Source organism: Felis catus, chromosome D1, assembly GCF_018350175.1.
Source record: "Felis catus isolate Fca126 chromosome D1, F.catus_Fca126_mat1.0, whole genome shotgun sequence".
Taxonomy (NCBI): domain Eukaryota; kingdom Metazoa; phylum Chordata; class Mammalia; order Carnivora; family Felidae; genus Felis; species Felis catus.
Window position 1 is genome coordinate 24691547 of NC_058377.1, and position 18866 is coordinate 24710412.

Sequence of the window (18866 nt, forward strand, 5' to 3'; positions counted from 1 at the left end):
TAAATAGTTATTTAGGCTGGGGCAATTCATACTTCCTTTCTCATTAGTTTCCTAACCTGTAGAATGAAGGGGTTAAACGAGATAAAGGCCCTTTAGGCTTTCCAAAATTCTGTGAGTGTCTGATTATTGCTATTTCTTGGGTAGCCCTGTGAGTATACTACCCGTGTAGGTATTGTGTGTCTGCCTTCTCTTGCCTTTCAGGGGTAGTGAGCTCTTCCAGATACAGGAAGATGGGGTCTGGGAAACAAGAGGCACCAAAAGCGGTTCCAGGAGCACCAGCCTCTTGAGCCTCCCCTCAGAAGTCACATTGAAGCCAAATAAAGGAGAAACATGGTAGTTCTGCTTTGTTTAGGAAAAACAGAAACAGAAACAAAAACCAAAAAACACCGGCATTGTCGATATGCTGTGAAATATTAACGAACGTAATTTTCGAAATAAGATTTTTAAGTGGTGGTGTACCCATCAGAGTTTTCCAATATCTAGCCAACAGCTAACTCATTTGAAATAAAAGTCAAAGAGAGAGAAGGAAACCAGAGAGGCAAACAAACAGTATTAGGATAACATGACTTCATTACGTAAGTCAACACTTTGATTTGATTTGATTTGTTTCTTTTCAAAACTCATTCTCTTTGTAGGTGCACGTGTATGCCTTAGTTTTTAAAAAAGCTTCTTTAAAAATTAAAATAGTGACATAGGGTTACGTAAGCATTTGGGGATGAGTGTGGTCAAGGTCATAATCCCAGGCTTGCTGTACATTTCAAGGTCATCGGTGCTCCTGAAGATGCATGCAGGCAAGCGTGAGTACTAGAAGATGAGAGTAACAGACAGGTAGTAAGAAGCAGCAGAAAATCTCTAGTTTTGCAGGATAGGCAGCCAATTTTCTTTAAAAACAAAAACAAAAACAAATACTAATGCACCATGAATGCTTTCCAAGCCCGTGGATATGCTCTGTTGTTTATCTAGATTGATGCTTAATGTTTAAATGGATCTTTTAAGTGCATGTTCTGATTTAGTCGGTGTTGGGTGGGACCCAAGATTTTGCATTTTCAGACCCTGGGAGGGCAAAACTGGTCTATGAGACACACTTGGTGAAGATCCTGCAGGTTCTGTGGTTAGGTGGGATTGCTTTCAGACACCCTCTTAATGCTCTCTAGGAGAATTTGGTTTTAATTACATTTTTCTCATTTCTTCCAGGACCTCGTAAACTTTACAGAAAGGAATTTCCAATATCTAACCTGAAGTTTTCATACTTCAGTCACATCGCTTCCCATGTCTTTTTCAGTGAAGCCAGGCTGGTTCTGTGTGTTGTTTTAGTTTAGATTGAGAATTGTTACGTTACTACCTTGCCCCCTGCTTTGCCTGGTTTATATACCTCAAGTTCATCCTTCCTTCCTTCCTTCCTTCCTTCCTTCCTTCCTTCCTCCCTTCCCCTCTTTCTTTCTCTCTCTCTCTTGCTCTCTTTTTCTCTCTTGCTCTCTTTCTCTATCTCTCCCTCCCTCTCTCTCCCTTTCTTCCTCTTTTCTTCCTTCCTTCCTTCCTTTCTTTCTTCCCTTCCAACATATTTCCAAATTGATTTGGAGATATGTCTTGAATATTTTTGTTTCAGATTTCCCAAATTGGTTGTTTTTCCCTCTTTATCTCTTGACTGTCTTGGATACAGGACAATCTACCACTGCAGAGATTCCCTGGTGGACAGTAACACACTTATGCATCCCCAAGCAGCTACCATACAGAGACAGAAGAATAGGAAGATAAGGAGTTTCATTTATTTATTGAGGGCACGGGGAAAATGCCAAATGGGAATGCACCGGGGTAGCGTTCTCCAGATGTTGAGAAGTCTGGCTTGGTTTGGGGCCGCTGGTAACTGTTTTCTCTTCTAATGTAGTCATAGCACCTGAAGGGAATCTTGGGTCCCAAGCATGAAAGATGCAGAGAAATGGTGAATTGAAAGGCCCCTATGGGTGCAAGTCTGAGCTGACTGGCTGTGACCGTGACGGTGACATTCATTTCCTGCCTTCTGCCAGCACTGAAATCATGGCTAGACAGAGGAGCAGAAGTTAATTGCCCCAGGGAGAAGGTCCCTGCGTTAATTATCACATTAAAGTTCCCATTGCATTAAAGCTTCGAGCTCAGGTTTCTCCTAGCAGCTGGGCTCAGAGGAGCCATGGAATCGCGTGTGTGTACGTAATGTTTCTTCTCCAGAGAAATTTTCTACCTCCATTGAGACTTGAATGGAAAAGCGACTAGCTTGAAGTCTAGTTTGGAAACCTCAGCAGGTCCAGGAAGCCTGGAGAGAGAGGAAACTGGATTTTGTCAGAGGAGGGGAGTGTTGAGCGAGGTGTACCAAGAACCACCAGCTTCTAGGACACAGAGATTCAGGGAGCCTCCTTGATAAAGATGGTCCTGAGTTATGTAATCCACACATCACAATGGCACCGACGGCGACACCACCCAGCTTAACAAAGAAACTGCAGAATTGGTGGGCTGGTGGGTAAAGGGCTTGAGAGCCAGAAGCTGGTGATTAAAAATAACTTGGGAGGGGTAGAGAATGGTGATCTTTTCATGAGCACATAGCATCCCTGGGCCATTCCCAACTTCCCTGTGATCTATATCCTTCCTTCTTGACTTCAGTTTTACATTTACAAGGCAAATATGTAGAGTGAAAAGTCACTTAAAATGCTGCCAGACCAACCTGGGCTCTAATTACGAGCTCAGGTTCATCATTTAATAGCACCATGCGATCTTGGACAAATCACATAATGTCTTCAAGCCTCCGCGTCCTCATCTTTAAAATGGAAACAACATTGCCCATCTTGCAATTTAAAATTTTATTTTTAATTTTTCGTATTAAATGAAACAGCCATAAAGGAATGTTAACGCCATGTACATGGATGGCATGCAGTTTTGGAAACCTAATAAAACTCAACATCCTAACTCATTTCCTTTGCTCCTGATGTGAAGTTCACTATGTCTTGCTGAGGGCTTTTCTGTTTTGTTCTAAGTGTGTTTAAGGGTTTTCTACCAAATAAGAAAACCAAGTCCTTAAGGAATGATACTCTGCTGTCTGCTGCTTTCAATTTCCACCAGAGACCTAGAGAGTTTGGTGCAATTCAGCTTACGTATGTTGAGCTTTTGCTCATACTTGACATCCTACTGGGCACTGTGAAGGGATCAAAAAGGAATAGGACATAGGAACTGTCACAAGGAAATACAGTATTTATTAGAGAACTAGCTAATTGTATTAAAAGAAGACTGTGATAAACACCCTAGAAAAATGAGATTCGTATCCATGGGAGTAATGAGGAAGGAAAAAAAAAAATACAAACAATTCCTTCTCATGAGATAGGGGAACACTTTTGGAAGAGGGGAGATTTATGGTAGACCTTAAAGGAAAGAAATGTGTCAGCCTGTTTCAACCTTCTTTCCTTCTGTAAGAGGTCAAAGGCAATAGCTCTTTGAATCGTAATTGGATTTCTGATAGTCAAAGGTGAAGCCTGTCCACAGGATTGGGTCCTGGTTGCTATATCATCACGGTATGGAAAAAGTGTTGGACAATTAGTCTATATCCTTGTTTGCAAGGAAGGCGTTCAATCTTTCAGCACAAGTAGCTGTTACTTGACTTTATACTTCCTGATAACTTCTCACACTCTGGTGTAATTTAAGACCAATCTCCACTCATTCAGTGGAAGTTTACTCTCTGCTAAGCCCTTCATACTCCAGAAGAAACTCAGATTTTATTATTTTTCCATGTAGTTAATTACAATTCTCTTTCACCTAACTTTTAAAAATATATATATATACCGTTCTGTTTTCTATTCGTTATTCATCTTCTTGTGTCTTCCCTGAACTCTCTTGGCTCATCCAAATCTCCTATAAATTGAAGCATACAGAAGTGGACTTGGGCACTGGGGACGCCACAGCCAGGATTTAGAACAGAGAAACTGACGTCCCTCAGTTCTATCATGCTCAAGACCTACCCGTTGTTCCATTCGAACACAGCAAGGTACAAACTACCTTAACAGAATATGGCTCCATGGACTCACAATCAGTTTGCCTAAATTCCAGGTTGTTTCACTGAGAAAACTAAGGTATTGGGGGTTGACATTTGAGGTGAACAACAACAACGACAACAGCAGCAACAACTGGTTTTTCAAATGTTTCCCAAGGTCCCAAGATTGTGTCTGAATGGACCTGCTAGCCTTCTGTCTCTCGCTTGTCCCCTCATTGGACAATGTGGCACTGGGCTGTCTACATCAGAGCCAGCTGAGAAGCAAATCATACACTCCTTGCATTCTGCAGGATTTCTCCACCCCCCCCCCCACCGGGTTAAATGTGTTTAACCTTTGGAATAAAGCGGTGTGATATTCAAACATCTCCTAATGAGGCTCTCAGACTTAGGGCTTTGTGATTTTACTCACCTGAGTGGTTTCCCTTAAGCCTACAGAAAAGACAGTTGCGAGGTTTAATACCATCTCTCTTTTGTTAGGAAGCCAGAAACCAAGACTGTCAGTCAGTTAAGACACAGTGATTGTGTTCACGTTTTAGCCACATGAAGGTATAGACATGTTACCACTCGGGCTCAGCTAGGCTGTAGTCTAGGTTAACATCACTGACAGTCTCAACTTCACAGTCTTTAAGAAATATTTCTAGAATGTGCAGAGGGGAGAGGGAGGTTCTTATCTCTGTTCATAAGGTAATATTCATCATATTTATTAAGCCTGTTACAGGAGTGGGGAAATCAACCACCAGAAATCAATCTTTCCCAAATAACTCCCTAGGAACATGGCTGTCTTCTGGGGTAAAGGCTAAGGGGGAAATATCCCGGGTCTGTGTAAAATGGCCTGGCTGGGAATCAAGAGACCTGCCACCAATTAGCTAAATAAAGTCTAGTTGGGTGATGTCATCCATTTGGGTCATCGTTTTCTTTCTACGAGGAGGGATATCAATATCTCTCCTCCCTAACAATGAAAGATAGTGTGAACATTATACTGATGCAAAAGATGAAGAAACTCTTTGAATATAGAAGTCCTAGGAGAAAATGATGTGTTTTCATATTTTCTGTTGCCCTGATGGAGTGAATCAAACACATCTCTTCATCATCTCCACACCCACATAAGGGTGTTTCAGGTTTGTAGATACCAGGGGACTCATAGTATGGAACTAGAATAATGCTTAGAAAATCATGGGGCTGAGGTTCCTGGGCTTAGGAGCATCCAAGGACAGAATAAGGGCTCCTGTGAGCTATCCACTTTTCAAGGGATGTTGTTAGGATTGGAGAACAGAAGAGGAAACAGTCACATCATATCCTTCAGCCAAAGGAGACTTGCGGAAGAGAAAGTCTGTAGAATAAACCATATGGATCGTGAAATGACCAAAGGGGTTCTGTTTGGGGGGACTGAGGCAAGTATACCTGCAAAAAAGGTGATGGAGGTGATAAACTTGCAGTTCAGTGTTGTTAGTATGGGGTGTAAAAATCTCCTTACTCCCAACTTGACAAAGAATCGAGTACTCTCCTTGGTCTCCAGCATGACCCATATTTGGAGCATAACCAATGTTCTTAGGGGTTGTGAATTCATGGGCCTGATTTCATAAATCCTTGCAGAGTTCAGTTTGACAATGGGGCTTGTTAAATCCTACCGAGGAGCGTTCAACCCGTGCGCAGCCAAATAAGTGCTCACTGGTGTCTCAGAGGCAGGACTCTGTGACTTTTATCCTGGTTTCCATCTGATTGCAATCCCCAAGCTAAAGGGTCATGGTTGAACACTGATCTTTTCATACTACAGAATTCATAAAAGTAGGGACTGGGTTTAGAATAGAATAGGGAAGAGAGCCCAGGCTTTGGAGTCAGGCAAATGTAGGATCAAACTACAGTGTTCCCAGTTACATAGTAAACTACTCATTCTCCCTGTGCATCAATGTCTCCGTCTATTGGCAATAATCATGGCTTCCTCCTATGGTTGTTCTGAGGTTTAAAGGCACCCTGACATACATTCCAGCACAAGTTGGAGGTCTGAGTGATAATTCACTTATCCCTCATGCAATCTTTATGACTGTTTGGCACAGAGCAGGCACCTTGCTAGTGGGAACAGTGGGTATAGCCACATCTGTACAGGTTAAAGAAAGAACATAATGTGTGCTTAATAAAATGATAATTTGGAATATTCCTAAAGGAACAGAAACCTGAATTTTCTACACATGGGTAGCCAACTTTTGGGAATCAACAACTTTGTTTTTTGTGTTTATTTTTGTTCCTTTTTTGCTTCCTTGCTTATTTTTCTAGCTGCTAAAATAAAGACAATATTGACATTATTATTTGGAAAACTTTGTTCACCATAGCAAATATCTCCCAAGCATGTCAATAGCCCTAGATCTTTGAGGAAATTCTATATTTAATCAGCCCCAGACTATTTTTAGATGAAGTACAGTATAAACAGTTAAGGCAACTGCTTAATCTGGGAATTGTAGTACATCTTTCTGGCACAATCCTCCCATTTTTCAAATTAACAAATGAAGGGTACGTGGGTGGCTTGGTTGGTTAAGCATCTGACTCTTGATTTTCTATCAGGTCATGATCTCATGGTTCTTGAGTTCCAGCCCCGTGTTGGGCTCTTTGTTGATAGTGTGGAGCCCTGACAGCGCTCAGCCAGGGATTCTCTCCTCTCTCTCTCTCTCTCTCTCTCTCTCTGCCCCTCCCCCACTCATGCTCTCTCTCTAAATACATTTTAGAAAATGAGGATAATGAACTGGATCTTCAGTCCCCATGGTATTGACATAGGGGTGGGAGGGAGGATTACAATATGGATTACCATAAGTGACTACGCCCCCAAGACACATCTTTTCTGGCAACTCCTTCTCATTCCCAGCTCTAGAATTTTGTTCTCGCCTCTTGCTACCCGACGATTCGTCCTCCACCCTGCCACCAGTCACCTGCACTCACTTCTTCATTCTTTGTGGATGAACAAACCCTGTGGGCTTAGATGCAGTGCCTGCTCATAAAGGTTGGGGTCCCTCTACTAAGCAAATTCAAAGGTCTCTGTCAACTTTCAGATGACGAACTAGTATAAATATCAAGAGCCAGCGCAGGTGACTCTCACACAAGTTAATGATGTAGTTTGGGGAGTAGAAAGAAGTGTTCTAGCCTGGGTCAGACTTAGACTTAAATTCTTTCTTCCAGTTAATGGTTGTGTGGCTTTGGGCAAGTCACTTCAGTATCTGACACTCCATTTCTTATTTCATTTTTAATGTGGAGATCAAAACAGCAATAGCTGTTGTTTTGTCCACAAATATATTTGTAACTTGCCCCTCAGAGCAGGCCTTTGATATGTTTTGGTTCACTTATCTCTTATCTAATGCAACGAATCATTTTTTACCATGTGAGTGTGTGTTGCTGCCAGTTGGAGTGGAAAGTCATCATGGTAGAAATTCTGTTGAAGAAGGTAGGTTTGCGATGATGGTAGAGTCTAAGAAATCCCAAGAGATTCCAGGAGGGAGGTGAGGGGAGTAATAATGGGTCGAAAGACTGACTGACACTTCCCATTGACAGTTAAAGAAAGAATGGTGTACATATGAAATTCAGTGCTATACAGGTTTCAGGGACTGGAACCTTTGTCACCTTCCAGACTTAAAGTCCTAAGAGAGTCTGAGGCACAGTTTTGTAAGAGACACAGATAGGAAGCGAGACCATATAAGATGTCCATTCTAGCTTTATGGAGACCTCCTGGGATGATACACAGTTTCAAATCTTCTTGGATTTCCCATGGCAGATTCTTTAATGGGGTGGTGGGTTGAGAGGGGATGAAGGAAGGATAAATGGAGATTACAGTTGATGGGGCTTCAGCGAAAGCTCACCTTACTGCAGGTCCCAGTATCAAAGCAAGTCCTCTGATGTTCCCAAGTTGTCCGTGCATAGCTCTGAGGGATCAGCAAGTTCCCCACGGTACCCTGAGAATTTGGAAAATTTGCATAGCTTCCAAGAAAAAGTCTTAGCAGTAAGAGGAGTGCCCCCTAGAGATAGCCATAACTGGGTTCAAATCCAGTTCTGTTCCTTGCCAGCTGTGTGACCTTATACAAATTTATTCAACTTCTTGTGGACTCTTTTTCTCACCATAAAATGGAGGTAATGATAATGCATTGGGTTTTCGAGACAACAAAGACGATAATAACCTTAACTGAACTCTAGTGCCTGACACTCAATACACTGTTGTGATTATTCTTAATTTGTTATTAGAATTCTCTTTAGTCAGGATCTGTTAAGGAACCAGCCCATTTTAGAGATTAAATCTATAAAGAGAATCGGAAACTGAGAAGTATAATGGGGCAGGAGAAATTAAGACATAGGAAACTTGAGTGGGGTCAGCTAGTCTACTGGTATTGTTGGTGAAAGGTCTTAATGCTAAAAAGGGGTTAAATCCTGATCTATTTGATGAGAAGTGGCACAACAAGGTTTGGAGGGATGAAGAGAAGAGATGTCTTTAAAAACCACAAGCAAATAAAGAGCCTTTAACATTTCCTACCTTCCTAGTCTTGGTGGAATTTGGAGAATTAATGAACTAATATCTACAAAGTACTTAGAGACTATCAAATGAAAGAAATATAGAAATCCCAAGTAGTATTGTAATTTTATTACACATTTATTGAACATGGTACAGAATATATAGGTAACTATACTTTCTACCCAGAGGGTTTAGAATATAATTGCAATGTTTTTATTAATCATCTTGAGGGCAGAGGGAGTTCTAGCTAAACAGGAAGTTTGAAATATCTCTGAAGAATCCAGATGGATATCGCATCTGGTCACCATAATTTTCTCCCTGAATTTCTAGAACACAATTGTAGTGTTGTCATTATACAACACTAATATTGATACCGATACTTGTGATAATAATAAAAGCCAAACAAATAATATGCCAGACACTCTGCTGTGTCTAGGTACTTCATATAGATTGTCTGTAAACTTGATAATGAATCTTGAGAGACAGGATTAATATCCCCATCATATAGGTGAGTAAGTTGAGGGTAAGGAAGTTATTCAATATTTCATGGCTTGGAAGAGATGTATTTGACCCTATAAGCCTGCAAAGACTTGCTCCTGGATTGTGTTTTTTCCCATCATCATTAAAGACAGTTGGATATTCTGGGTGTGACTGAGTGGCTCAGTCGGTTAAGTGTCCGACTTCGGCTCAGGTCATGATCTCGCAGCTTGTGAGTTCGAGCCTCGTGTCAGGCTCTGTGCGGACAGCTCATGGCATAGAGCCTGCATCAGATTCTGTCCCTCTCTTTCTGCCCCTCACCTGTTTATGCTCTCTCTCTCTCCCTCTCTCAAAAATAAATAAACATTAAAAAATTAAAAAGAGAGTTGGATATTCTGGGAGTATAAGAACAGTATGACTCCAGTTGTGGTTCTAAGCTAGAAGTTCTTAACCTAGACTCCATAGACCCTGTCTAAGGTGTTCATGGAATGCCCTGAAATTCTTTACAAACATGCCTATTTAAGGTGTTTATGCAATTTTCCAGAGAGTAGGTCTAGAAACTTCATCAGGTTCTTGAAGGAATTTATAATCCAAATAAGACTAAGAACCACTGTGCCAATCTTGGGCCAACTCTGTATAGTGGACTGTGTCTACTAACATGCTTAGCATGAGACTAATCCTTAACTACTTACCTCAGATATCACAGCACTCAATGATGTGTGTGTGTGTGTGTGTGTGTGTGTGTGTGTGTGGCAGGCTCAGGGTCTATTTTCCACTTTCCTTCCACTTCTATGCTTCCTGTTTTTCAGTCTTCTCTTATGAGCCAGAGGTATTGGAGAAAGGTCTGTACTCAGCCTAGACCCAGGCCCATCTTAAATCCTAGCTCTTCAGTTATATGTTCACGGACTCTCACAGAGGAGCTAACTATATCCTTATTTGTGTACAGCTCAGTATAAACCCTTATCAAGACATTGTGCTGCATAGTAGTTGTTTGTTTATGCATTCATTCCCTTCCTCAGACTTTGCATTTCCCTTGAGCGAGAAGTATATAATATTCATCTTTTTTATTCTAGGCAGATGCACAGCATAGTGCCTAGAATACAGTCAGTACCCAGTGAAAGTTCAAGAAATAGATGATTGGTAGATCGATAGATGGATGGACTGACAAGAGAATACACCTGTTATAGTCTTGCAAGCTAAGATATCGAAGGGCATATATTAGTAGGTAAGAACTCACTAATTTTAGGCTAGCTTATACTCACACTTATGTTAGTAAAATTGGTGATAAGTACGGGAAGGGGATCACATGTGGATTCATGCTTCCCTTACACTGATGGGTATAGAAGGACAATTTGGTATAATAGAATTTTGCAAGGGGTATAACTTTTCCATTTAGGAGAATAAAGTTAGGTGATTGGAAAGCCATAGCATGCTGTCGAGCTTATATCAGTTTTCCAGCCCTTTGCAAAAGGCATACTGTAACTGACTTTTCAGCTCTGGCTTTATGCAATTTGGCCTAATAGACAGCGAAAGCTTTTCATGCTCACAAAAACCTAATATTAGCATCTCAGTAATGTATTCAAGTTGCCACCTACCCATACGGGCTGCATATCCTTGGAGGAGCCTAATAGGACAAGAGAATTCCTGCTATTTTAGAGTACCTTTGACAGTGAAGAGAATAATAATTTTAAACAATCTATCAGGCTTACATTTAGTGAAAATTCCTGGCTTGTTAGCCTGGCTAATCTTTGAGTTATCTGTGTTTGAACAGAAAATGCTGTTATCTCTTATCCCATCTATTCCTGTGGTGAGCAATGGGTCTGTACTCACTGCTGGAACCCGTCCTGATAATATCATCCTCATCACCATGGGAACGCTGTCCTTTTGCAAAGATGAGAGTTAAGTCCACCCTAAAAATGTCTAAGCGCTCTCTTGAAGTATAATCAGAATTCTCCAGTGAGATTTAGGTATAATCTGTGAGGGGTGACACGGAAGAATAAATATTTCTGCGTTTTACTGTAAGTCTTCCTGAATTCCAAGACTTAAAACAGAAACTCCTGTCTTCAAATAAAGAGATAAAAGAAATATCCTTTTACAGAGGTAGTTGGATATTCACCCAGTAAGATCATCTGTGATTTTGTACTTTCTAGGCTACACTAGAATATCCTTCCAACCCTCACATAAGCCTTGTTCCCTGGCATCTCAGGAGAATAAAACCCTAGGACGAAGAAAAGTTGCCTGGGTTTTTTTTGGTATAACTCCCTTGATCCTTTGGGCTGTAAAAAAAAAAAAAAAAAAAAAAAAAAAAAAAGCTGTACATTTGCTACTCTTTGGTAAAGCATACTGACTTCTCGGATATGTGGCTCATTTTCTTCCCGCATTTGTTCAGTGGGGATTATAGTAGGGAAGTTCTGAGATTTTCACCTAGTGGGGGGGGGGGGGAAAGATTTGTGTCATGTGAGATAACACTTCAGCTCCTAAAGGGACAAGTTATACATTCCTTGAATCCAGTGGCCTCTAAAGCAGCCCTGTCTGTGTCGACATTGAGACTACAAAGATAATTACTTTTTATTTAAGCATTAGTCTATCACTAAAGTTACACATTTGGGGAAGACTATTTGTCCTGTTTGTCTTTGTCATGTCAGAAGCTGTGGCTGAGCCCATGGGAATCTGTACATATTGACATCGCCATACTTTGTGTAGTTTTTTTGTTTTGTTTTGTTTTGTTTTGTTTTGTTTTGTATCCCAAGAAGTGTCCTGGCCAGTGGTTTCAATAGCCAATGGAACCCTAATAGAGTAGGCAGAGTCCTTGGGTGAGTAATGCTAGTGGCTTTTGTAGAAGCCAAAGAAGAAAAGACAAAGGGACTAGACCCACACCTTCTAGGTTATGAGATTCTGACTCTGAGTCAAGTATCAGGGGAAGCTGACAGTTTAAGGAAACACAGGCACTCTTAAAGGGCAACAAATCATTCCCCTCTTATGTCAGAAAACAAAGACCCTGAGACTCAGGCTCAGAGAAGTGCAGTAATTTACTTAGAATCATAGAACCGATAGGTTTGAGAACTGGATTTAACTCCGTACCCCAAGATTCAGGCTGCCAAATTTCTGTCATTTTTAGTAAAAAGACTGTTTTAGAGTTGGGCTTGAATTTTATCCAGACATCCTTCAAATCTGTGAATTGCTTACTACATTTACTTAACACCCTCCCCAGCCTCACTATATGCTGTTCTCTTATCTTCACAAAGCCCACAGCAACGTCCGTGAAGAAGAAATTCATCTTTTCTTTGCCAACATTAGTAAGAGACAGTAAAGAGCAGTACAGGTACACCCAGCAAACTCAACCCTTAGAAAACCCAAACTTAACTTCAACAGGGAATCCAGTTCAATTTTTAAAAGCAACTCATTTGGGGAAGGTTTTGAAATTTTGCACTTACTTGAAGATTATAGGAAATTGAATTAAGAGGCTCTTTGACCCTCTGCTAGCTGGGATATAGATCAGAGCTCAGACTGGCTGCTGCCTTATGTTGGCAAAGTGATTTGGGCAATTCATCCACAACCTGCCTTTTGATCTGTAACATAGAAGTAAGGAGTCATGATTGGTTTAGTCTCATTGATTGGGTGCTCAAGTGCATGTGGGAACTCGAACGCTGGGATACTGCAGATACAGTTGAATACCCAGTCCACAGGGCTGCTAAAAAGGAATCTTTCTAAAATGCAAACCTGCTTATCACTCCCATTCCCCATCCCCCACCTTAACACACTTTAGTGACTTTCTTTTCCCATCAGAACAATGCCAAAGTCATTTTTCTGACATTCAGGCTGGCTGCAATATGGCCGCTTACCATCTCCTATCCTTCCTACCACATAGACCAGCCCTTGCCATTTAAATGCGGTCCTTAGGCAAATGCTAGAGGCTCCATCTGGAACTTCATCCTTCTAACCCCGCCACTTCCAAGGTCAATAATTACAGGAAGCCTTATCCTTGTTGGCACTAGACTGTGTTAGGGCTTCTCCTGTACTTTCACAGCACTTTATATAAGATCCCCATCACACTATATTGTGATTAGTGATTTTCACAGCACTTTATATAAAATCCCCATCACACTATATTGTGATTAGTGATTTTCTTACGCATATCACCATCTTCCCAGGAGCTTTTTGAGAGTGGGGACTGTCTCCTGTTCAATTATATGTTTCAAGTATCAACCTAGGTATGTAGGAAAACAGAAAATGGATATTCAGTATTTGTGCTTTAAAAGGAGATTAGGAATGCAAGATATAGACCTTGTCACAAAACCATAATTCTTTAATCTCAATCTAAGTAACCTATATGCCGTACAAAAACCACATACGATTACTCCAGGCATATTTTGTGACTTTTGAGATTTGCAACCTGGCGGCTGTGGTTCAGTTCAGGTACAACTGAATTCCCACCCCAACTGCTGAGCTAAGGCAAGGATACAGGTGAATAAAAAAGAAGGGCCGCTCAGTGTAGATTCTAGAAGGTAGCCTGTAAAACTCAGAAGGTTTCAGCCGGGGAGCTGATGGGTGGGGGCTGATATCCAAGTCCAAGGAAACAGTTCCATTGTCAGTATCAGCATGCTAGTGAATAATAGAGGGAACACACCATTGAGAAAAGGCCCCTGTAGAAAATCTCCACAGAGAGAGAAACTTAGCAGACCGCAGCAACTTTCAGAACCGTCCGAGATATTTAAGGCATTTTTTCCCTCCCCAAATAGATTCATTTATTTTCCCCCCAAATGAGTTCCTTTTTTAGATTTTTACGAAGTCCTTCAGCACACCTCTATCCTTTCAGTCACCTAAAAATATAAAAGTTGGAGGCTATGCAGTGTCTTGTACGCTTTTATTTCTAATCATTAATGGTAATGAAAATAATAATGGTAATAACAATAGTGGTAGTGGTAAGTAGTATTTATTGCTGCTATGTCCAAGGCACCATTTAAGTTTCCACTTACTTGAGATCTACAAGAACCTATTTGAGAGTGATCATCCTATTTCTACAGATTTATTTAGTTTTAAAGTCTTTATGTAAATTCCAGTGTAGTTAACATACAAAAACCCATTTGAGAGTGATTGTCCAATTTCTACGGATTTATTTAGTTTTAAAGTCTTTATTTAAATTCCAGTTTAGTTAACGTACAGTGTTGTCTTAGTTTCAGGTGTGCAATATAGTGATTCAACACTTCATATATCACACTGTGCTCATCACAACAAGTGCCCTCCTCAATCCCCATCACCTATTTCACTCCTATCATCCACCCACCTCCCCTCTGGTAACCATCACTTTGTTCTTTATAGTTAAGGGTCTGTCTCTTGGTTTGTCTCTCTCTTTCCTTTTTTCCTCTTTGCTCCTTTGTTTTGGTTCCTAAATTCCATGTATGGGTGAAGTCATACTGCATTTGTCTTTCTGACTGGATAGTCCCATGTTTAACATTAAAAAAAAAAAAACAAAACCTGAAGCAATGGAATAATAAATAACCCTCCCAAGGTCACACGTGTCATGAAGAAGGGGGCAGGATTTGTACCCAGCCAGCCAGTGTCAAGAGTGCTTCCTCCTCTGGGTGCTACAACATGCCGTTACCAATTCTTAGTGATCCTTGTGCTAAAACGTATCCCATTGCTTTCCACAGGTTGGCATTCCCACATACACTGATTTTGTGATTGCCTTGCTAACCAACTTCTTGGTCAGTCTTTTGCTCTGGTCTCCCTCCATTCTGGCTCATCCCTTATCCCTATGGGATTAGGAAAGCAACGTGGTGTTGGTGGAAAGCATACGGGTCTGTGAATCATGCAAACCTAGACTTAGGCTATAAATCTGATATGTTTACCTATGTCCATTTATTTACCTTTCTTTCTTTTTTTTTATTTAACAGTGATAAAATATACTTTTATTTACTTTGTTGAGTCAGTTGTTGCTAAAGTAGCTGTCAGGCAAACAGAAAGGTGCTTTAGAAGTCCAGTTACCTTGGAGTTTATTTAAACTAAGAGAAAAAGGTCATAATGTTTTCATGCAATACATACTGGGTTCTTTAAATAACAAGTGTGACAAATAACAGAAAGAACTATGGAATGCTGCACGGGTGATCCATACAAAACAGCAACAGTTTGGATTGTACATAGTTGAAAGAAATGTCTCAGACACTTTTTGAATTACTGTAGTAGCCGATACATAGAGGCATGCCTTAGGTGGACACGGGAATGCGGTTTAGAAAAGAAAGGGAAGTATCACACTAGAACGATCCCATTTCTTCAAAATCATTGAGCAGGAAAAGCCACATTGAACTTCCATACGGTTTTTACACAACTTCTCTATAGTACCTTGACTTCAATCCAAGAACAAAAGTTAAGAGTCTCCTCCTCTATTTTTGGTAAACAACTGCATGGTAAACTTAGATGAGTTTTCCCCCTGGATTTTACCCAGGAGTGGCCTTAAAATTTTTTTTTATTATTATTTAAAAGAGGGCAGGTTTGGCACTTTTATACTGATATCACCCATGTTAATATTTCTTGGGATCTCAGGAAGATTCATATTCTTTACAGCCGATACAGCACGGGCTGGAGCTCCTGCTAAGCCAGCCTCCGACTTCTCCAGTTTATTTGATGCGTCAATTTGTGTAATAATCTCATTCATGTTGGTCTCCAGCACCATTCCCCCCATCACTGTTTCTGCAAGAATATTGTGAACCTTGTCGACATGGAAAATTAAATCCAGTTCGCAGACATTTTCAAAACACTTGTCTAATGTTTCCACAAATACTTGAATTAGATCTAAAATGCCAAGTTCACTTTTCTGAAGAATCCACACAGAAGGCAAAATATAATGTTGCATAATGTCTATAAATCAGTTTGTTGCCAGGTCCTCCAATTAACAATCCTCCTTCTAGGAAATTACAAACATTTTCATCTCTCTTAGATACCAAATGGAATCTCTCCCTGATGATTTGTTGTTGTGTATCTTCACTGTAGGGGCTGGTAGAACTTGGAGACGCATGGCTTCCTGTGGTTGTTGAAGATGAGGGTTGCCCTGATCATGGCTGAGCCGGGCCGACTGGGTGGGTGCTGGGGGCCAGGGTGGGGGCCTTTATTTACCTTTATAATAATTCCAATTATTTACCTCAAGAGTTTTTGTAATAGTCAAATGACATAACGTAGTGAATTGTACCTGACGTACAGCAGGTTGTCTATTGTAATTTCCCCGTGGAAACAAACTGTATATGGTAAAAAAAAAAAAAAAAAAAAAAAAAAAAAAGCAACTTGTTTCCCACCTCCATTTAGATCCTTCTCTGCATAAAAGATAAATAAATCCCACTCTCTTCACCACAATACTGTGCTGTGAGTGCAGAGCCTGACATGGGGCTTGATCTCATGAACCATAAGATCATGACCTAAGCCAAAATCAAGAGTCTTATATTTAACTGACTGAGCCTTCCAGGCACTCCTCTTTTGTTTTTTTCCAAAATGTTTATTTACTTTGAGAGAGAGAGAAAGAGAGAGAGAGAGAGAGAGAGCAAGTGGGAAAGGGGCAGAGGGAGAGACCGAATCCCAAGCAGGCCCTGTGCTATCAGTGCAGAGCCTATAACTGTAAGATCTTGACCCAAACTGAAATCAAGAGTCAGTCGCTTAAGCAATGGATCAACCCAGGTTGCCCACACATTATTTCTGAGATATCCCTTTAAATTTATTCTATTCCATAATTTTACTTACAAAGTTCGTTCTTTCTTTCTTTCTTTCTTTCTTTCTTCTTTCTTTCTTTCTTTCTTTCTTTCTTCTTTCTTTCTTTCATTCTTTTTTTGTTTGATGTTTACTTTTGAGAGAGAGAGAGAGAGGGAACGAGGGGGGAGGGGCAGAGAGTGAGGGAGACACAGAATCTGAAGCAGGCTCTAGGCTTTGAGCTGTCAGCATAGAGCCCGACATGGGGCTTGAACTCATCAACCATGAGATCATGACCTGAGCTGAACTTGGAGGCTTAACCGACTGAGCCCCCCGGGCACCCCACTTACGAAGTTTTCTTTATGCAGGATACAGTTTAAATTATATTAAAATTTGAGGGTCTCAGGTCATGATCTCACAGATGGCAAACTCTAGCTTCAAGTTGGGCTCTGTGCTGACAGTGTGGAGCCTGCTTGTGATTCTCTCTTTTCTTCTCCCTCTCCCCCACCCCACATTCTCTCTCTCTCTCTCTCCCTCTCTCAGAATAAATAAGCATTTAACAATAGTTGACAGGAAATAACTTTAGTGGGCCACAGGACCATGGACTTCTAGCTACACAGAATGATGGGACAGAATTTGGAGGATCAGTTTATCAGAAAGTATGTGATGATCTTGACACTTCAGTAAATCTTGCTTGGACATCAGCTACCAAATGCACTCGCTTTGGCATTGGGACCAAATATCAGTTGGGTCCCACTGTATCCATTTCTGCAAAAGTCAACGACTCTAGTTTAATTAGAGTGGGCTACACTCAGACTCTGAGGCCTGGGGTCAAGCTTACATTATCTGCTCTGGTAGACAGGAAAAGCATTCATGCTGGAAGCCTCAACTCTGGGTTTGCCCTGGAGTTGGAGGCTTAATTCAGCTGAAAGAAACGTCTGGGAATGGATGTTGGAAGATTTCACCTTCATATATTTCTGGTGTGACCAGCAGACTTTCCCCCCGCAAGAAAGTGATCAAAACACAGTCTGGCCTAAACAAAAGCTACATTTTCAGTATTTGGACAGTTACTTGTTAGCTGGTTTCTAGTTGAATTGGTTATCTATCTAGTTACCAGTGCTGTAGGCATGCAGTCACATATTATGTTATTTAAATGTATTTAATTGTTACATGCTCTACCCATCACTAAGGAAATAGACCTTTATGAACACAGTGCATTTGTGTGCATGTTTTTTTTCATGTTCCCATTAACGTTGCAGCAAGATATAAAATTAACATTCAAAAATTAATAGGTTTCACATACATAAATAAATAAGTAGTTGGAAAACATAATGAAGGAGAAATCCCCATTTACAATAAGGAAAATATAAAGATAACATGCTTAAGAATAATCAGTGAGACAAAACTCATTAAATCTTCTATGCAGAAGACTGTTACATGTTGCCGAACAACATAAAAGTAGACTTCGGCAAATAGACAAACAGGCAAATCTCTTCTTCTTGGTTAGTATGACTGCATCATCAAGATGTAATTTCTTTAGGGGTGCCTGGGTGTCTCAGTCAGTTAAGCATCTGATTTTGGCTCAGGTCATCTCACAGTTCATGAGTTTGAGCCCCACATCGGGCTTCGTGCTGATAGCTCAAATCCTGGAGCCTGCTTCAGATTCTGTGTCTCCCTTTCTCTCTGCTTCTCCCCTGCTCATTCTCTCTCTCTCTCTCTCTCTCTCTCTCTCTCTGTCTCTCAAAAATAAACAAACATTTTAAAAAATTTTTTAATGTAATTTCTTCCTAGGTAAACGTATGAACAATATGATCGTAATTAAAAAAATTTTTTTTGATGTTATTTTTTGAGGGAGAGAAAGAGATGGAGTGTGAGCAGGGGCAGGGGGTGCAGAGAGAGAAAGGGACACACAGAATCGGAAGCAGGCTTCAGGTTCTGAGCTGTCAGCACAGAGCTCAATGCAGTGCTCGAATTCAGACTGTGAGATCATGACTTGAGCCAAAGTCAGACGCTTAACCCACTGAGCCACCTGGGCGTCCTCCCTTAAAATTTTTTTTTTAATGTTTATTTTTGCAGGAGAGAGTGATCTTAATTTTAAGAAGAGGTTATGTGGAGCTAGTCAGATCAATACTAAAGTCTATGAAAAAAATACATGAGAAAAAAAACCTTAGAAAAGGCAGGAAAAGAAGAGCTTTGGAGGGGAACTAGCCCTAAGACATGAACAGA

The 18866-nt window shown here is 40.6% G+C and overlaps 1 pseudogene; it reads right to left on the reverse strand.

Moving 5' to 3' along the window:
- Nucleotides 1-15438: 15438 nt before the first annotated feature.
- On the reverse strand, nucleotides 15439-16022 carry LOC101090208 (annotated as a pseudogene).
- Between the last annotated feature and the right edge of the window lie 2844 nt (nucleotides 16023-18866).